Source organism: Delphinus delphis, chromosome 5 (genome assembly GCF_949987515.2).
Source record: "Delphinus delphis chromosome 5, mDelDel1.2, whole genome shotgun sequence".
Lineage (NCBI taxonomy): Eukaryota > Metazoa > Chordata > Mammalia > Artiodactyla > Delphinidae > Delphinus > Delphinus delphis.
In genome coordinates, this window is record NC_082687.1 from 1,230,310 (window position 1) to 1,239,561 (window position 9,252).

The 9,252-nt window shown below is 40.4% G+C and overlaps 1 long non-coding RNA gene across 1 annotated transcript; it reads left to right on the top strand.

The window, feature by feature from the left end:
- The first annotated feature begins 228 nt into the window (after positions 1-228).
- On the top strand, positions 229-4,348 carry LOC132425692 (uncharacterized). The gene is made up of 3 exons (XR_009519475.1): positions 229-448; positions 592-749; positions 4,125-4,348. It is a non-coding gene; the product is annotated as an uncharacterized lncRNA (long non-coding RNA).
- Positions 4,349-9,252: the final 4,904 nt, after the last annotated feature.

Genomic DNA, 9,252 nt, shown 5'->3' on the forward strand with positions numbered 1-9,252 from the left:
TGTGTGGGAATTTCATGACAAATAACACCAGCAATAGTGGACAAAAGCCATTTCCACACAGTGGGCTAGAGCAGCCTTGCACAAACACGTCTCCCACGAGTGTTTCTCTTGTTTTCCTTTTCCCTTGGAAACGAGTGTAGAAGGAAAATCATCATTGTGTCTGTACTGCTAAGAGAGTTCCAACATGGAGCCCGGAGACCACTGGGGAAATGTGGCCTCAGTGTGTCTCAGCCCGGATGGAATTTGACCTTTGACCACTTATCGCTTATCGCCCTAGTGAAGGCGTCCAGAACATCTGCCAGAAACTCGAGACACTTTCCAGACGCTCACCCTAAAATAACTCGCCACAGTCCATGTGTTTTTGGACCCCTACCCAAAAACGACGCACGATTCCTCAGGGACAAGTATTTTCTGACCCACATCAAGAGTCCATCACCATTCTCGCCAGGTAACTTCAACAACCTCGTGGCTTTTTGTCTTTACAATCCCCTGACTCTTTCTCTTCCTTAGGACACTCTTGGTTTTACCCGAATCTGTGTCTTCCAAGCTACAGTTCTTAAGACCACAAATAAATTCTTTTCTTAACTGCAGCCTCTGCATTGTTCTGGGGTCGACTTTTCACGGCATCCGATGAATAGGCTACAGGGCAGCTGCTCCAGCCCCAGCTCTGGTGCAACCTCGGATCCAAGGGAAGCCCCCGCGGGAGTGCGCGGCGCTCCAGCGTCTCCTCCGTGGCCCTGGACTTGCTGGTGGGTGCTCTTCTACTCAAGGCTCTCACCTTGTAGAGGTTCTAATTTATTTCTTTGTCCTCTGTTGTTGACTTCTGTTTTCAAGATGTCGTTTTCTGTTTGGTCTGAGGAGTAATTACTGTTGAAATATGGAAAGTTCACTCTCTAAGGGTCAGTCTGCCGAGCAATCCCTCTGGAACTCCTGCTGGGTTTTCGTATGAGAACTGTGGACCCCAGCCCTGCAAGTATTTGTTTTGCTGACTGTGATTACCTGGGATGATTAACAATTAAATTGACCTACTTGTGGCTCCTTTGAAATCCCTGAATTGTTTACCTAATTTATTTATTCGTTTATCTAATTTATTTGTGAGTCTATGTGCCCAGTCAGTTAGAAAAAAGGATGTAAGACAAAATAGGGAAGCACATTTCAATTGGTGTTTTGAGGGCCCCAAACACACTAATGAATCCGCTAATGCTTCCCTCAGAGAAACGAACTCACGATTACTTCAAAGGATTTCCAGATTGGAAAAACGTCCTCTGAGGCTTCTGAAAGTCTCCCTCCTCCCCCCACCCCACCCCTGCTTCTTCCTGTTCCTCTGAATGTCCACCGCAGTGTTCTCCGCCCTGCTGCCCACCTCTCTCTGAACGTATTTCTTATAACACTAAGATTGATCCCGCATAGAAGGCAACAATGTATCCAATGGCCTGGTGACATTGTCTATGATTATTATGATCATTGCGAAAATACTATTTATTCAAAAGTCTTCCTAGGAGGAGCTTGCATTTCTCTCCCTGTGCCTTTGAAATGTAAATGTTCTACCAGTACTTCAAGAACCCTTTTTTAGATCATCACCAATCCTAAGACTGAAGATTTATTTAAAAGACTGAGGAAAGGGGTCTTTTTAAACACAAACTCCTAACGGAACTCTCTTGTCCAAACCGCCTTCTTAAAATTGCTTGTCAAGGACAAACACAAATCTTAAAAGTCTTCCCCACAAATTATGAAAGCCATCTAAGCAAGTTGATTTACTTTATTCCAACTGTAATTTATAAACTAGTGACTTTTGTGTTATAATTGATTTATGGCTAAAGTTTGCTTGTTTTTGGTGGTGCTACTTGGCCTGTGGGGTCTTAGTTCCCTGACCAGGGATTGAACCTGGGCCCCGGCAGTGAAAGCACTGAGTCCTAACCACTGGACCGCCACTGGAATTCCCTGGCTAAAGTTTTAAAAAGAAAGCTGTGAGATCTCTGTCTGTGTCTGTGTCTATCACTTTGTATGTCGAGATATGTACATTTTAGATATGGTATTTTTTTCTACCTCTAGATGGTATAACCAAAATTAATCTGTAAAGAGTTCTATTTAATTGACTTAAAGAAAATTAAGTACTTACATAAATTCTCAGAAATATAATAGAAACTAGCCCAAATGAATTTCAGGTTCATGTGGTCTGGGAAATATCTGGTATTAAATTAACATTTGGTGTAAAACTTGTTAAAGTTGGCTGGTTTAATTGATACAGACATGTCGTTAGAGCTATCAGCATTAAGTATAATACTTTTATTGTACCTAGGTTTGCTAAAAGTCAAAATACTGAAAGCTTTATTGCTAAACAAGTCTAAGTTTACCTACTTTTGACCTCTTTTTCAGATAGACTAAAACTATTGGGTCTATAAGTAAATGTGTATATCTTGTGCCTTATTAAAAGATTGTCCTATAAATTAGCACATCCTTTTAAAAATTATAAAATGTATTTATAAGTATGCCAAGCCACGTAACATTAATACAATTCACAATTGTTTAGTTCTTTATTTTTACTAAAAAAAATTTAGGGTTTCAAAGTATTAAGAATTCTACTTAATATATGTAATTAAAACTCCTCAAATTATAAGGAAAGCATCTTTGAATGAAAGGAAACTTTTTAAAAAAGGTATAAAGAATGGAAGAGCATTTGTTAAGGGAAAAAAAGTGATTTTGTCCTAAAGCTGGTTATTTGTAAATGAGAAAGAAAACAAGGGGCAAATAAAATGGAATTAGAAGGTTGTAAGAGGTTTTTAAAAAAGGAATCTATATATTTTTTCTACATTTATTTATTTATTGTTGGCTGCGTTGGGTCTTCGCTGCTGCGTGCAGGCTTCCTCCAGTTGCGGCGAGCGGGGCTACTCTTCATTGCGGTGCACGGGCTTCTCATTTCTGTGGCTTCTCTTGCTGCGGAGCCCGGGCTCTAGGCGCGCGGGCTTCAGTAGTTGTGGCGCACGGGCTTAGTTGCTCCGTGGCATATGGGATCTTCCTGGACCAGGGCTCGAACCCGTGTCCCCTGCATTGGCAGGTGGATTCTTAACCACTGTGCCACCAGGGAAGCCCAAAAAAGGAATCTTTAGAAAGGAATTTTATGAGTGGCCAATCTGGATAAAATCAGAATAACTTTAATTTAGTAAATGAGTTTTAATAACAAAAGTAAGCTGGTGAAAAATTAAAGTTTGGTTTTTTCTCTCCGTTAAAAGACAAAGTTTTCTTAGATTATTGTTCTGGTCTTAATGATAAATTGTAAACAAAGGTTTTCTTTACTTTTAATGCAATCTGTCTGGAAAAACAAAGATTTTTACAACTATATAACCATCTATATTTGCCTGTGGCATCTTTAATTGTTATCTTGGTTAAATGAATAACTAAGCATTGTTTCACAGTGACCCCTGATCCAATTTGAACAAGTGTTTTAAATTTTTTGATATTTTTGACAAACTTCTCCAAATCAAATTCTGTTCTTTTTACTTAGAACTAACTTTGAGGTATGTTTCAGAGGGCCCCTGAAATATCTCAAAGATTTGTTCTCTCTCCTTATAAAAAAGGGTCGTTAATTAAGTTTATTTGATATGTTAAAGTACATGGGCAAGAAAGGCTAAGATTTCTTTATTGGCATATAAGTGTTTCAGAAACTGTGAAGTTCCTAGAAATTTGATATTTCTGGTAAATGTTATCAGCCAATTCTATGTATTGTCTTAAAATGTTGTATACCACAGAGGAAATAACCTAATTTCCTTTGTCAATTGCATTGTACTCAGCTCTTTAACCATGTCATTTTAAGTTTTTTGTCATTTCTAGACAGTTATTGTTTTACATTGATGCTTTTACAAACATGTTTCATCTTCAGACAGATTCAAGGACTCTGACACTTAATCTAGAGTACAGTTTTCTAATGAACTTTCAGATCATACCATTGAACTGGGAAAGAATTTATGAAACTCTAATGAAGAAACTGATGACTTCATATAACTGCTAACAAAAGATAAAGGCCAAGAATTTATTCCATGGGACTGAATGAACTGATGGGGATGATTACAATATTTATGACTTTTTTTTTTAAACCTTGCTGGTTCATTTATGTTTTGCTCTTCCAGGGTTAAAGAAACCTCCTCTCTCAAGCTGTCTATGACTTGCAGCAATTTGGTAAAGTATACCTTTGTAAACAAAGATGAAATATTTATCTTATTCTCCCTACCCGATTCCTCCAGAATTCGGAAACTCTTAGTATTTTTATTTTTATTTCAACATAGTTACTTGCATAAGTTCAATAAGAATCTGTTCTCCTTATTACAGGACACTAATGGAAGTGTTATATTACCAAGGCTTTGACTGGAGTGTCATATTTGAGAGAAACAGACTCAGATGTGACCAGAGAGCTTTAAGGAACTAAGATTGACTTTATAGAGCCAATAAGACTCTTGGAAATATTCACTTGGTACCTTGGTTACATGGTTCCCAGCAGCATAACCAGCTTAGTAAGGAAGGTAACTTCCTGGAAGGTGCAGAAAACTCAAGACATTTTGGGGACCTCAAGAAGAGAAGAATTCACCCATATCTGTAGGTACTGCAGGCAAAGTCTGATAGCCATCCTTTGCTTGTCTTTCCTTGCCCTGAGAGGTCTTTAAAAGTTCAATCTGGGATTCCCTGGTGGTGCAGTGGTTAGGACTTGGTGCTTTCACTGCTGTGGCCTGGGTTCCATCCCTGGTCAGGGAACTAAGATCCTGCAAGCCATGGGGCATGGTCAAAAAAAAAAAAAAAATTCAATCTGAGATTCCTTACGAAAAGTTCCAGCAAATCCTGTTTTAAAAAGCCTGTATGGTCAATCGTTATTGTTGTTACATGTATATAAATAATCAGATCAAGTTTTCTGAAACCAGACATTTTGCAAACACGTTAGTCTTAATTTGACTCTCTTTGGTAGAAATGAGGGTGTTCTGAGAGAGAAAAATTATGTTTCAGTAATACACCTTTGTGGATATTAGGTTCCAGTACTCAGTTGTCTGTGAGGTTTTGTTATTTATCTGTAAACTGGACTAGATCCTGAATTCTTCTGGTTTCCTCCAATATCTGGCTCTAATTCTCCAAACTAACATTTTCAGTTCCTCTCCCATTTTTTGAACACTTGGAATCACTGAGAACTAAAACTGCCCTTTTTCCAAAGTCATGGGAACTAAAATTGGACAACTTGATATAAACCTCAGAGAAACCACCATAACATCATGTCTGTATAGACAATCTTTGTACCTTCTGTATCTGAGCCACTCAGAAAGTTTACCTAAACACCTGATGACAGCATCAGAGACCTTGCAAAACATGCTTTGACCTTGACATCTAGAATCAGCTGACTCCGCTCTGGACTCGGGGCCTCATTGCGATCCGGATCGCAACTAGTGATTCTAATCGTGCTTCTGATTCGTTCTCCCTTTGCTGTTTTAAACAGTCTAAGCTTTGTAACTTTTGCTGTTGTGCTATGATCCCTTCCACAGGAATAATGGTAGCTTGAGGTCTTGAGATGACTAACCACTCCTCTAAGACCCCTCCCGATGAAGATACATGCCTATATCGAAGACTCGCTTCCTGGATGGCTTCGTGCTGCTCCTATGGGGCCATAAACTCTCAAAGGGCATACCTCTCACACAGCCACCTCTTCACCCCTCAGTGGGGCATGCTTTCTGAGAACGAGCCTTCCCGGAAGCAAGGGAGTTGATACTGTTGCCAAAGAACCAAATGGTTCACCATCAGTGCTTCTAATGGAAGCTCTCAATCAAAGGAGGGAAAATAAAAATGGAGTTGGTATTGTTAAGAGAGCTCTCCAAAATGGAGCCAGGAGGCCAGGAAGGAAGTGTGACCTGTGCACATTAGCCTAGATGAAATCTGACCTTTTGACCACTTACTGTCCAAAGAAGGCATCCAGAATGTCTGCCAGAAACTCGAGATACTTCTCAGACTGTTACCCTGAAATAACTCATGACGGTCTGTCTTCTTAGCAGATCCCTGCCCTAAAACAACTCATGATCCTTGAAGGCAAATGTTTCCTGCCTCAAGCTGGAGCCCATCACAGCTCTCACCAGGCAGCTTTAACAACCTCGTGGCTTTTTGTCTTCCTGACTCTTTCTCTTCCCCAGAACACTTTTTTGGTTTTACCTGAATCTATGTCTCCCAAATTGTGATTCTTAAGGCCCCCCAAATCTCTTTTCTTAATTACAGCCTTCTGCATTGTTTCTTGATGACGCTAGTCATCCTAAATCCACACAGAGGAAAGAAATAGTCCCTTAATTGAGCCATAATTCGCAACCTGAGTACCCCTTCCCTTGAAATTCGTGTTCTAAGCGTTTCTTTTCTGCTTCTTATGGGTCTGCCGTAAAAGTTACAACTGAGCAAATATTACGTGTTGATGGCTGTTGCAGAGTTTTACCAAAAGACTTTGCAAAGCTCCTACTTTTATAACGAAGTTTAAATTCCAGGTAAAGTGTTTTTTTTTAATTTTAAAATTTTTAATTTTTTGGCCACACTGCAGGGCATGTAGGCTCTTAGTTCCCTGACCGGGGATTAAACCCACACCCCCTGCACTGGAAGTGCAGAGTCTTAACCACTAGACCACCAGGGAAGCACCCAGGTAAGGGGTTTTAATTCTCTTGAGATGCCCATCTATGGGAATCAAACAAAACATCAACAACAACAAAGCAACAAAGAAAGGCTACTTCTTACAACAAAAGGCAATTCACCATACCAAGTAAATGAATGGAAATGGATTGCTGAATGGCTGCTATGTTTACAGAACTTTCTTTGCTTGGAGAGGAAAAAGATTTTGAAAAACAAAGGTAACTATTTCGTTCCTAAATGATGAATAAGAGATCTGCATATTGCTTTGGTTTTCTCCAAAGCAGAGCCTGAGGCAAGGGCTTGAGCAGAGGGAGTTTCTTTGGGAACTGGTCCCAGGAGGAGGTGAGGTGATGAGACAGGCAGGGAGGGAGGAAAAACCAAAATCAGGATTCCTTATGGAGGTCAAGGCTGTAGACAAGTGGGGATTCCGCTTGGATGGTCCCAGAAGGGTGTGGGGTGTTTTCAGAATCATCTTCTGAAAAACAGGATGCTGGGGCATTTATCCATGAGAAGTCCCCTCCTGGCTTTGTGTTTCCATGTCTGCCACCATCTCTAACTGTTGAGTAAGAAAAATGGGAACAGTTGGGCTGGAGAGTAGAGTGGGGATTGTGGCAGTTCTAAGATTTGAGGGTTATGTGAGAGAAGGAAATGGACCACTCCTCAGCAGATTACAGGTGGCCTTTTGCTTGAAACCAATGCTGTGTGGCTGAAGGAATAAAGTAAATTCCCCTCACTTTCTGAATTACGCCCAACATCAGCTCTTGCTAATTCTTCCCTTCGCTCCATCTCACAGGCTCACTCTCTACCCCCTAATCTTAGGCCAAGAAAAGAACCAGAGACATGGGTTTTTATTTTGACAGTCAAGTTATTTTTGATATTCCTTTAATATTCTTTTAGGACATATCTGAGAAAAAAATGTTATTTTGTCTCCCACGTTTTCAGTATTTTTACTTCTACAGGTTGGATGGTTTGGAGGGTTTCGTTCGGCCCAGGATTGGGCATGATTCTTGTCTTCTAAGCATGGACATCAGGCAGCTTTGCCTCTAGCATTTTCTCTCTGTAACCCATGGGTACACAGAGTTATGTGCTTGAGGACCCGTGAAGAGTTTAGAAGAGATTACCACAAAGCATTGCCTGTAGCCATATGGTCTCCTCTTTTCACCTGCTCTAATGTCTCAGGTTCTTACCGTGAGATTTCTTTGCGTTAAAGTATATTTCTAGAAGGTCTGTATAAAATATCCAGTACATAAGCTATGTTGGGAGCCGTAAGTATTACATTGGTTATAGAAGTTTTAAACCTGATCACGAAGAAAACGTTTTCAGTATGGGGTAAGCATCAGGTTGACAAATTGGTTTTCAAGTGGCAACATTTAAGTGTTGGCAAGATGCTGACCAGAATATAACTAGTCCTAAATCTCATAATATTTTCTATTGCAAAAATGAATGAGGGCTTCCCTGGTGGTGCAGTGGTTAAGAATCCGCCCGTCAATGCAGGGGACATGGGTTCGCGCCCTGGTCCGGGAAGATCCCACATGCTGCGGAGCAACTAAGCCCGTGCGCCACAACTACTGAGCCTGCGTGCCACAACTACTGAAGCCCGTGCTCTGAAACAAAGAGAAGCCACCGCAATGAGAAGCCTGCGCACCACAAGGAAGAGTAACCCCCGCTCGCTGCAACCAGAGAAAGCCCGCACGCCCGCACGCAGCAACGAAGACCCAACACAGCCAAAAAAAGAAAGAAAAGAATGAGAATACATGTATTTGAGCGCTGTCATTGTAGCTACTGTCCTGGCTGAAGGAAACAAGCTTTTCTTAGGTTAATTTAGGATTTCTCTGGTGCACTGAATCCAAATCTTTGAATAATCAGCTCTTGTGTTGCTCAGATAAGCCACTTGAATTGACACTGCTTAGGAGATCTAAGTGGAATGTTGTTTAAAAAAAAAAAAGACAGAAAATTTTTTTGCTTCTAAAATATCTAACTTTTCTAATATATAGTGAAAACAACATCATTTCCTTATTTCTTTCACTAGCATGGGGACCAGTAAGTGAAGATCATTTCTCAGCTGAAAGGCTTAAAGAGAGTAGAATAAATTATTTAGCTGTATTCTTTGTAAACACACACTTAGCTGAATAACCACGTAGAGAAGGAGGAGCTATTAAATATTTTCTGCTTCCAGACACTCTGGGCCAGCACACCAGGAACAATTGCTACCTTTCCTGCTGACAACCCCCAGTCCAGGGAATAAGCAATGGCCTGAGGTATCTGTAAACACCCCAGTGGAGCACAGGGATCTAGGATGTGGTTTAGATGATTTCCCGGCTCTTATAACATTTTCATGCTGTTTATACTTCTGTAAAACTGCATTGATGCTACAATTTATTATAGTCATAAAATCAGAATTTTCATGTGGATGAAGACCTTCGAAATTACAATCAACTTTAACACATTCATTGCTTTGGATGAAGAAGTTGATGTGTACAGGCATTAAGTGAATTTTCCCATATCGCAAATTAGTCAGCCAAGACTAGAAATGAAGCTTCTGACTTCTGATGACATAAATCCATCCCTTTAGACGGTGAGAGAAATAGGAAAAGCTGTCTGTCTGTGTGTTTTTTCGTG